Source organism: Chlorocebus sabaeus, unplaced genomic scaffold (genome assembly GCF_047675955.1).
Source record: "Chlorocebus sabaeus isolate Y175 unplaced genomic scaffold, mChlSab1.0.hap1 unalloc_scaffold_109, whole genome shotgun sequence".
In the NCBI taxonomy this organism is placed as follows: Eukaryota; Metazoa; Chordata; class Mammalia; order Primates; family Cercopithecidae; genus Chlorocebus; species Chlorocebus sabaeus.
The window spans coordinates 247,746-258,395 of NW_027326846.1; the positions used below are offsets into that span (position 1 = coordinate 247,746).

The window sequence follows — 10,650 nt, forward strand, 5'->3', positions numbered from 1 at the left end:
TCTCAAATTTCTGAATTATTATGCTAAACTATATGTTAAGAGTTTTTTCTAGAGGTCTACCTTCTTGACTCACTTTTCTGATGAGAAATCTATCAGGTTTCTCCACAGTGATTTTCAAGTTTGATAGCTCCTCAATGTGAGAAACTTAATGTCAAATAAGAAATGAATTACCCCTAAAGAATCTTCTCCTTTCAAGATGCTAACCATGTTTTGTCCAGTGTGAAATCTCACATGTGCCACAAGCGTTTCTCTGTGAAGAAAGGATTTCTCATGATTTTTCAAGGCATAACTTCTCCAGTAAGAAGTGTTTGGTATTCCAAGAGAATTCATTGCCCTTGGAAAGACTTTCCCTTCTTATTTAGCTTATAAAGGATTTCCTCTCTTATTTTCCATTTTAGCAGCATTTTATCACTGTGTTTTCTTGTGAACATCAAGCCTAGTGCTTGGCTGAATGTTTATTCACAGAAAATACAAATAAAGGGTTCATCCAGGTAAAGTTTTCTTACGTTATTTAACAACAAATTGCACATAAAAACATTTTCACACTGAACACAGAGCTAGAGATTCTCTACCTGAAAGTCCCACACGTTTTAAGTTATTAAAACTGTTGCTGAAGACTTTTAGTTTATTATGTTGACAGTTTCAGCTCTCTCATGTCATTTATGATCAGATCACTAACAAGTCTTTGGTACATACGTGTCATACAATTTCTCTTCCATATGAATTTATTGATGAGGACTGAAGAATAAAGGTAACCGAAGTAACGTCCATGTTGATCATAGTAATTTTTCAAAATGTGAGTCCTTTGGCATGTTTAGACGTTACAACTGCAGCTGAAGTCTCTTCCATATTCCTTACATTCGTCATTCCTAACACTATGTCATCTAAAGTCAGAATATGTTCTGAAGACATTTATCATTTTCTCTCCAGGGTGAATTTTCTGATGTTATTTAAGATTAGTACACTGACTGAAGGCTTTCCCACATAAAGGCATTCACATGGCTTTTCTCCAGTGCATGTTCTCTCATATCATCTAAGGTCAGAAGATAGACTGAAGGCTTTCCCACATAGAAGACAAGCATGTGGTTTCTCTTCAGTGTGAATTCTTGTGTGTCCTCTAAAGCCAGAGCTTTGACTAAAGACTTTTCCACTTTTATCACATTCATAACGCTTTTATCCAAAGTGAGTTCTCTCATGTCTTCGAAGGTTAAAGGATTGAATAAAGCCTTTCCCACACTGATGACACTTATACGGTCTCTCTCCCCTGTGAGTTTTCTCATATCTTCTAAGGTGAGAACACTGAGTGGATTTTCCACATAGATGACATGCATATGGCCTCTCTCCAGTGTGAGTCATCTTGTGCCATCTAAGGTGAAAACAATTAGTATAGACCTTTTCACATATATTACATTGATATGATTTACCTTTAGTATGAATTTGTTTATGTGGTTTAGGGGAGAACTGATTACTAAGGGATTTTCCACACTGTTTGCTGACGTAGGGTTTCTTTCCACTCTGAGTTAACAAACACTGAGTCATTGTGGAACTGTGAGTGCAATCTTCTCCCAAATCATTACATTCAAAGGGATCCTCCAAAATGAGAGAGTTCTCCTTCAGGGACAAAGATTAAAAGCTCTTAATGATTTACCGACATACATCTATACATTCATTTCACCACCTTTGAATCCTAGACCAACCATTCAGTGGTAGAGCCCAGTTGTAATCTTTCCAGTGTTACTTGTGTGAAAGGAAATTAAATTTTGGCACCCCAAACTCATTGAACCAAAGGGAAAAATCAAGCTGAGAACAGGGTCACACAAACCTGCCTCCCTCTTCTGGTTCCTAAATAATATGGCTACAAGATGAAAAGCTACATGCCTCCCCCATATTTTGCCCACAAGGAAATTCCTCATGAGCTGTTAAAGTTACACCATGGCAATGCAAACTGATAGCTTGTCTTTACAGGCGCAGTCATCCCCAGTTCACCAGACACAAATGCATATCCGATTGTTTCCCTGCCCAATTTTGCCTATGTTGTCTTATATAAAATGCAGCTCTCCTGCATTATTCCTCTGCCTCATTTGTTTATGTCATCTTATGTAAAAAAATCCAGATTCACTGAGCCAGAAAAATGCACGAATCACTATTTTTTTCTACCCACCTTTTGCATGAAAATTGTGTACTTCTCAATATCCCACCCTTTCCCCCTTTAAATTTAGAGAAAATCATCTTTGGAGAAAGGTATACACCTGTCCCCCAGGTGCATGTCCTTAACTCTGGCAAATAAATTTCCTAAAATGATTGAGACTTGTCTCGTCATTTTTCTCGATTGACACTTGCATACACGTTATCTCCTGCAGACACAGATATTTTCTCTTTTGTATGATCCCAACTGCAGAGCTTTTCCATTAATTGTGATGATATCAATATCTTTCAAAGTCTGAGCATAAGCAATGTATATGCACTTGTTCTATTTTAAAGATCTCATGTTATGGTTTAGAGCACAGGTCACTTTATTCATTGAATTCAAAGTATCAAATTTTCTTTTGCTTAGAAAGCACTTAATGCCAGCCTAATTACACTCAGGTGACTGTGCGTCATTACTAACTTAACCCATTACCAGGTGTTTAACTTAGATGACTGGTGTACACAGCTATAAAACTCACCATTGACATAACGGTGGATGTGTCTTTTCTGATAGGATGCATGGATATCGTGTGTTTTTTCTTAAGGGCACTTTCCTTGTCTGAAATAATTGAAAAATAAATTGTTACCTTGGTATTATGGTAATTGAAAAACCCCAAGGCCGGTTTATTTTTTTTCAAAAATTAACACTTAGCTGTGACAAATGTGTCAAATGAAGAAAATCCTTCAATAGAAGAAACAGATTGTACAGCGTCAGCAATTAGAAAAGAGTTTTAAAATTAAAATGTGAAAAGAGTTAAAATGGAGATGAGATATCAGGCAGGTAAATAGAGGGATAGTCTTCACAGGGGTATCGGGAAAAGAGGCAGCATGTGACAGTTTAACCCCAACAAGTACATGAATTATCCTTTTCCCGAAAGTAAAAGAAAAGGCAAGAGGACACAAGAGTAGCATCTGACATATGAACAAAATGATAATAACATCTAAGGAATTCTGCTCCAGTAGCTTAACCTACATTTTAGAAATTACCACTCATTTGATAAAACCGCTAATTAATATTTGACTGATATTATTCATTGACAAAGCACCTCCTCCTATTAGAGCACAGGACCCTGTTGCTTACCCAGATTCTGGCCTTGCAGAGATTCTCTTCCTTCCCGCCAGAGCTCTTTTCCTTGCTCCAGCTGCAAAGTTATATCGGATTTGCTTATCTGTACCCTGTTAGTGGAAACAGTACATGTGTTTTGAGTTCACTGTCAATAAATGTGCATTATCACCAACTGTAAGGCAGGCCACCGAGGAAGAATAAAAACAGTGAAGGTCAGCTCAGGCCACAAGACCTAGAACACAGAAAACTCCCCAGGATTTTTCTGACCCAACGTGAGACTAGAAAATAAATCCAAACGAAAGGTCCATCAGGAAAAGAAAATTTAAAACAGTCAGGACCTATGAATGCTGAGTCCATGCCTAAGTTCCAAGACACAATGCATAATACACAGTCTTTTCAGAAAGAGATTAATTAAACCTCTGCACAGTATGTTTATTATTATTCTCATGCAGAACAAAAAAAAAAACATTCGATTTACAAAAATAATTGGTGTTCTATACAGAAAAGATATTGGTATTGTTTTTACTAATTGGTCTCAGCCTAAGCATAGCGACTAAAGCAGAAGAGTTATTTAGAAAATATTTAATTTAATACATTGAAAATATTCATTAAGTTCCCAGGTGTGTTCTGAGTATTAGAGACTGAGTACCAAGGAAACCATGAAATCCTTGTCAAGATTACATTGTAATTGAGTGACAAACTAAATAAAACGTAATAAAATAAAATAAAATAAAGATATTTCTTTCAGACAGATTTAGAGAGCTCAAACTTTTTTCAGATAAGATCTGTGAGAGAATCAGAGGAGATTAGAGTGAGATATGGGGAAGCTGTTCCAACACTTATTGAATGAATGAGTCAATGTGTGTCTACATACATATGTGAATGTTGAGGGACTCACCGAGGGACACCAGGTGACTGATGTTTGCCAGCATTACCTCTCTGTACAACTTTCTCTTGGATGTGTCCATCATGGCCCACTCTTCCTGGGTGAAGTCAATAGCTACATCTTCAAAAGTCACTTTGTTCTAAAACATCACAGACATTTTAGTTTAGACAGAGAATCTCTTTTAATGTCCTGAGGAGGAAGGCTGAGATGACATAGGTAGGAGCTGGGTATGCAGAACACTCAGTGTTTTAGGTTCCAGCCAGTTCATTCTCAATACTAAGCTGGTATCTGCCTTTCAGATTCACTCACAGAGACATACCCACTCTTAATCCATTAAACTTTCTTATGAAGAAATATCGCATGAGATGTGGCATAATATAGCCCAGATATTTTTCAGTAATGTGTTAATCACCTGTACATAACTGATTATAAAATTTTCACTTGAACCTTCATAAATAAAACAAATTTACCATGAATTTCAAGTAAATTACAGATTTGTCACAAGGCAAATAACCATGATTTACTACTTTTTAAACAGGACCATGATTAAATGAATTGTTTCTCTAGATAAACCACAGGTTTTTCACCAATCAAATGGTTAAAAGACCTATTATGTGTTTTGAATAATCTAAAGAAGTAATGGAAAACATGTTTCCTATCTAGCAAATATTTATGAAATACAGGTCATTGGTCCCTTATTCATTAAAAAGTTAGAAAGTCATGAACCAGACTCCAGCATTCTTCAGAACTGAACAAGTTTTACGCAGAATATAGGATTCAATTCATACATATAGTCACTCTAATGTTATGTAATTCAGGTGTTCATGACAAGGCTTAAAGACAGTCCAGCCGCACAAGACAAGACCGCTGAGGCTGCTATACTGAGGAAGTCTTAGTCTGATGATTCCTGTCATATGAAGCCTCCTGTTCTCAACTTTCTCTGGGCAATCCAAACATCAGTTTTCACTGCCTCTCTTTTAACTTTAACTTGTCACTTGGCTTGTACAAGGATAAAAAGGCCTCTTTACTGTTTTGTTTTTTTCTAACCAGCCCTTATAGAGCATTTCCACAGAACCCTAAATTGTACTATATCTACAATATTCCTTCTCCTGAGTGTGCAACCATAGTTAAGTAATTGTATTTCTTATATGTTACTTTCAGTTACCAGAAGGCAAAAAGTTTAATTATCAAAAGGTAAAATGAATGGGGATAAGAATAATAATGACTTCTTTAGTTGTCCTTTTGCAAAGTTTTTAAAAGCATAAACATATTTTATCAAACTCTCCTTCTTCCTCAACACTGTGCAGCTCTTGCCCAAGGCCTATCACATGGGATTTATTGAACTCAGCTCCTAGAACATCAGCCTCATTATTGGGCTGTGATCTTCTGCTCTTCACGCATCTCTATTGCCTGCATTCATCACAATCCTAAGTCTATTTCAGCCAACGGGACAGTTAATGGGTCAATTATTTCCCTATGAGGTTACAGGATGGATGGAAGAAAAAGAAATACATAAATGAGATCTCTCATGTCTTTTTTTGTAAATAGCCTGCATAGGGGCTGGAATAAAGTAGTGTAATATTAGAAATTATATTGATAATTTAGGAATCTTTGACACATGATACCCAACCTAGAGTCCTGAGAAAACTTAATTGGAGGCCAGATACCTGAAAGTCTCCTGATTGCATTTGGAACACCCAGGCTGGGTGGATTTTGCATCATAAAAACAAACAAAAAAAAAGAATAAAAATGAAACACCCATGCAAACTGGAGAAAACTGCCCATTTGCCAGCAATATGGGTATAATTTCAGTAGAAAGAGGCATCCCCTACTCACTAGTGAATGCATTGTCAAGAACTCAGTTTCTCTCTGTCTTTTTCTGGATTTCCACTTGCAGACACTTCAGGCACTAAGAAAAGCTGAGGTTAGAGAGAGAACATGTGAGACACCAGCCTTGTACATAATTTTCAGACCAACCTGTGATGAAAAGCCAGACCTTCACTGAAGTGTGACACCACCTGCACCACAGCCTAACCAACAGACACAAACACACAGAGGCCTCTCCTCTTTTCCCACGGTCAAAATTAGGAAGCCTATGACTATGGTTTCTGACAAAGAAGGAACACAGATATCTTGTGAATGAGAACATCAAAAGCACTGAGTTTTGTATGTTAATTGACACAAGTCCAGATATTCAATTCCCTCACGGATTTTAAAACAAAGGGATCCCTGACTCCACCCACATGTGGAATATGATTTATACCTGTAGATAAACACTGTGGGATTTCTCAGATTTTATTATCCAGGCTTTATGCCCTAGCAATGTTTCTCCAACACCAATCACAGCCTTCTGAAGCCTTACTCGACTTTTACTTTCTCTCAATTTCGACTTTTGCATTTCCCCTTGGAACTCGGAAATCAATCAAGAAAGAATCTGTTTTAGGGTCAAGTGCAGTTGCTCTCGCCTGTAATCCCAGCACTTTAGGAGGCCAAGGCAGGTGGATCACCTGAGGTCAGGAGTTCGAGACCAGCCTGGCCAAAATGGTGAAACCCCATTTCTACTAAAAATACACAAATTAGCTGGGCATGGTGGTGCTTGCCTGTAATCCCAGCTACTCACGAGGCTGAAGCAGGAGAATTGCTTGAACTCAGGAGGCAATTACAGTGCGCCAAGATCCTAACACTGCACTCCAGCAAGGGCGACAGAGCAAGACTCTCTATCACAAAAAAAAAAAAAAAAAAAAAAAAAAATCTGTTTTAGGATGGGGATAATCAATTCAGGAATTTATTTCACTTGGAGGGTCAACACTCCCATCCCGCTTATCTAGCCCTTAAAATCCCCTGCATCAGAAATTCGCAGCAGTGCCCTGGGTCATGGTGTTTCTGTCCTGTGTATACAGTCACAATCCTCTGGGATGCTCAGAAAATACAAAATGACTTAGGGCTGAGAGAAATTTAGCAGCTCAATCTGATATTTTACTAAGGTGGTATCTAAAATTTTTGCAATCATGGTTTATATTAGTCTTTGTTAGTTGCAATATCTCTGATTATCATGATATATATTTGCTGAGAAATACTGATGTTCATATGTATATTCATACATAGATATGTAGGTATACAGATGGATATGTTTATATGAACTCATGTGTTTGAGATGGGGAAAACATGTTTGTATTATTTCCCTGCTAAAAATACAAAAATAATTAAATATATTTTATGTACAAATGATAATTATGTGTCATAACAAAAAATTAACTGACCCATTTGTACATGAAGTCCAGGAAAAATAAAAAGGGTAACTTTGTATTAATTGTGACATTGTGCTTACAGATATACATAAATTTCCTTATTTAACCCTTATAATAACCCTGCTGATTGTAGTTTACCAGTTTAATAAATAATCAACAGAGTTTGACAAATATGACAAAATTACAAAACTAGAAAATGACACAGAAATACTTTTAATTCTATTCTGCCTTGTCACTGCCTCTTCTGGTTTTTTTTACAAAATTACTCCCCTAATCAAGGTTCTCTATGATTCTGGGGACTCCAGGATTCAGACCCCAGTTCCCAAACTTCACTGTGTCTATTTTTACTGACACATTTTAATGCACATTTACAGACTTCAACAAGCACTTTTCAATATCAACTTTTTTCTTATTCCTTGGACTATTTCCTACATCTGTTCATCAAGACTCCAGTAACATATGACTCCATCTGCCTGTCCCTTCCATGAATGTACCTGACAGTACATGTATTATGTAGTCTATAATTCAAGCAGAACAGATATTCCTTCAAAACAATAAGGTATTAGAGAATGCCTACAAAGCTTCAGTGAAACCAGCTGTAACTCTTACTATTATTACCATGTAAACTCTTCCTTGAATATCAAAATAAGATGTGGACCTTAGAGAATATTTGTGTGTGATTATAACCCAAACATGAACTAAAAGTAATTTAAATGGTCATATACAGACTGTGCCAGGGACAAAAAAGGACAAATATTATAAGAAAATTAAAACACACTTATTTCCTAACGGACCCTTGTGTGGAATCTATAAAAACTATTTCAAGATATAGAGATTAAATACATTTCAAAACACATACATACACAAGCAATCTTTAGGATAAATTTTTTTAAACTTACATTATGGGTCTAAAATTTTCATTAATTCATGGAAAAAATGTATTGACAAACTTCTCACCAGAGCAGGAATAACAACTTACGTATTTGGTGACTTCAAGATGAGAGTCTGCACAGCTTAGTATCTCCCTCCGGATCTCTCTCTCTCTCTCTCCTTTTTTGTTTTTTGACAGAGTTTCGCTTTTGTTGCCCAGGCTGGAGTGCAATGGTGAAATCTCAGCTCACTGCAACCTCCACCTCCCAGGTTCAAGCTATTCTTCTGCCTCAGCCTTCCAAGTAGCTAGGATGACAGGCATGCACCACCACGCTTGGCTAATTTTGTATTTTCAGTCGAGACGGGGTTTCTCCATTTTGGTCAGGCTGGTCTGGAACTCCTGACCTCAGGTAATCCACCCGCCTCAGCCTCTCAAAGTGCTGGGATTACAGGCGTGAGCCACAGCGCCCGGCCCAGATCTCTTAAAAAGTCATGAGGAAGGAGCCATTCTGCATCCTCAATATTCCCTTAATATTTTAAGGACACTCATAACAACTAAGAGGCTGACTTGTGACTTCCTAGCCCTTTCAGGGCTATTTAGACACACCTTAGTGAAGTATTAGGAATGCAGTATTAGGTCTCAAGTTCCTGGACACCAAAACCATGTTCTCCAACAGATCTTCAGTAAAAATAGCTGATGTCTATATTCTTTTGCCTGTCCTTTCCCTTCCTTTTAATTCAGAACAGCGGTCTCGAAAAGTGCTATTATTTAGTAGATTCTCTCAATTCTCAACACCAGCACTATACAGTGTTGAGTAACATCTCAGGTGCTAGGGAAACAGCAGCCGACATTCTAGCAATGCACAAATAGAAAAGCAAAGATCACCACAGAGTAAAAGAGAATAGATTTTTTAAAAGTATGAAATCAAAATGAATATATATCAGATTACACTATAAATGGAAAATTCTATTATCTTGACTGGATGCAAGTCAAAACCTCTCATGGCTTCCAACATCCAATATATTCAAAGCAGTTCAGGAATGGTGAAAGTGGAATGGAATTTAAAATTATTCTAAGGTTGCATGTGTGAAAGCACCATGCCCTGAAACAAAATATTTATTTTTAAAGTGCATAATGAACACTGTATACAAAGTTTGTGTAACAAGAGAGAGAAAAAATCTCACATTTTTAAAAAGGAATATGCAACATATTTACATATAATAAATTAAAATTAAACTAAAATAACAGCAATGGAAGACACAATCTGACCTCTGAAAATCAAGGGAGAAATCTCTTTTAAATAAAATTGGCACAATTTTTAAAGTAAGTTATGAAAAATAGTAATACCTAAATATAGTATGTAAAAGTACCAACACAATAAAGCTAAAACAATATCCGTGGAAAAATTATTTGCTGTACATTATTTTTTAAAAATGATCTAAGTACGTTCCTCAAGAAGGTAAATGAATGAAATTTAAAAATTGCCTGAGAAAATCTGTGAAAGGAAATGAGTATAGAGAAGCAGAATATAATTGACTGGAGGACGGGAGAGGACAAAGATGACTAAGATGGCGCATTTCCAGGTTCTTCATCACCAACTTAACCGCGCACGGGAAAACGCAGCCCGCGCCCGGGAAAAATACAGACCAACTGCACAGGCGCAACATGGCGTCTGATCGAGGAAACCGCAACTTACCTGGCGGCACCTAGGGAACATCCCCGACACGCCCGTGTCCCACCTATTGCCCTCCCACTCCCAAGCCTTAGACAGAAAAGCCGCTCCCGGCAGGCGCGCGGCGCGAACTTCCTCGGCCCCTCCTCCTGTGCAGACCTAGGAACCTCCACCGCCAGAGACCGGTGAACTTCGCCCTTTCTTCCTTCACATTGGCTAGCTAATACAGTTTCTTTTTACCTTGCCTACTTGCTTTTTCTCTGGCGCCTGCTCTGGTGGTCACATAAAACAAATCAATAATTTAACTATAAACCACACAAACAGAATTTAAAAATAAGGCCGGGCGCAATGGCTCATACCTGCAATCCCAGCACTTTGGGAGGCTGAGGCAGGCGGATCACTTGAGGTCAGGAGTTTGAGACCAGCCTGACCAACATGGAGAAACCCCGTCTCTACTAAAAATAGAAGAAAAAAAAAAAAAAACAGGCGGGCGTGGGGACACATGCCTGTAATCCCAGCTACTAGGGAAGCTTAGGCAGGAGAATCACTTGAACCTGGGAGGCGGAGGTTGCGGTGAGCTGAGATCACGCCATTGCACTCCAGCCTGGGCAACAAGAGCAAAACTCTGTCTCAAAGAAATAAAAAATAAAAATAAAATAAAAATAAATGGCAGCCAACATGCCCAACATGATTTTCTGTGATGAAAGAAATTCTCTGTAT

At 37.7% G+C, this 10,650-nt stretch overlaps 1 pseudogene; it reads right to left on the bottom strand.

The window, feature by feature from the left end:
- Positions 1 to 218: 218 nt before the first annotated feature.
- Positions 219 to 9,948, bottom strand: LOC140710951 (zinc finger protein 705D-like; annotated as a pseudogene).
- Between the last annotated feature and the right edge of the window lie 702 nt (positions 9,949 to 10,650).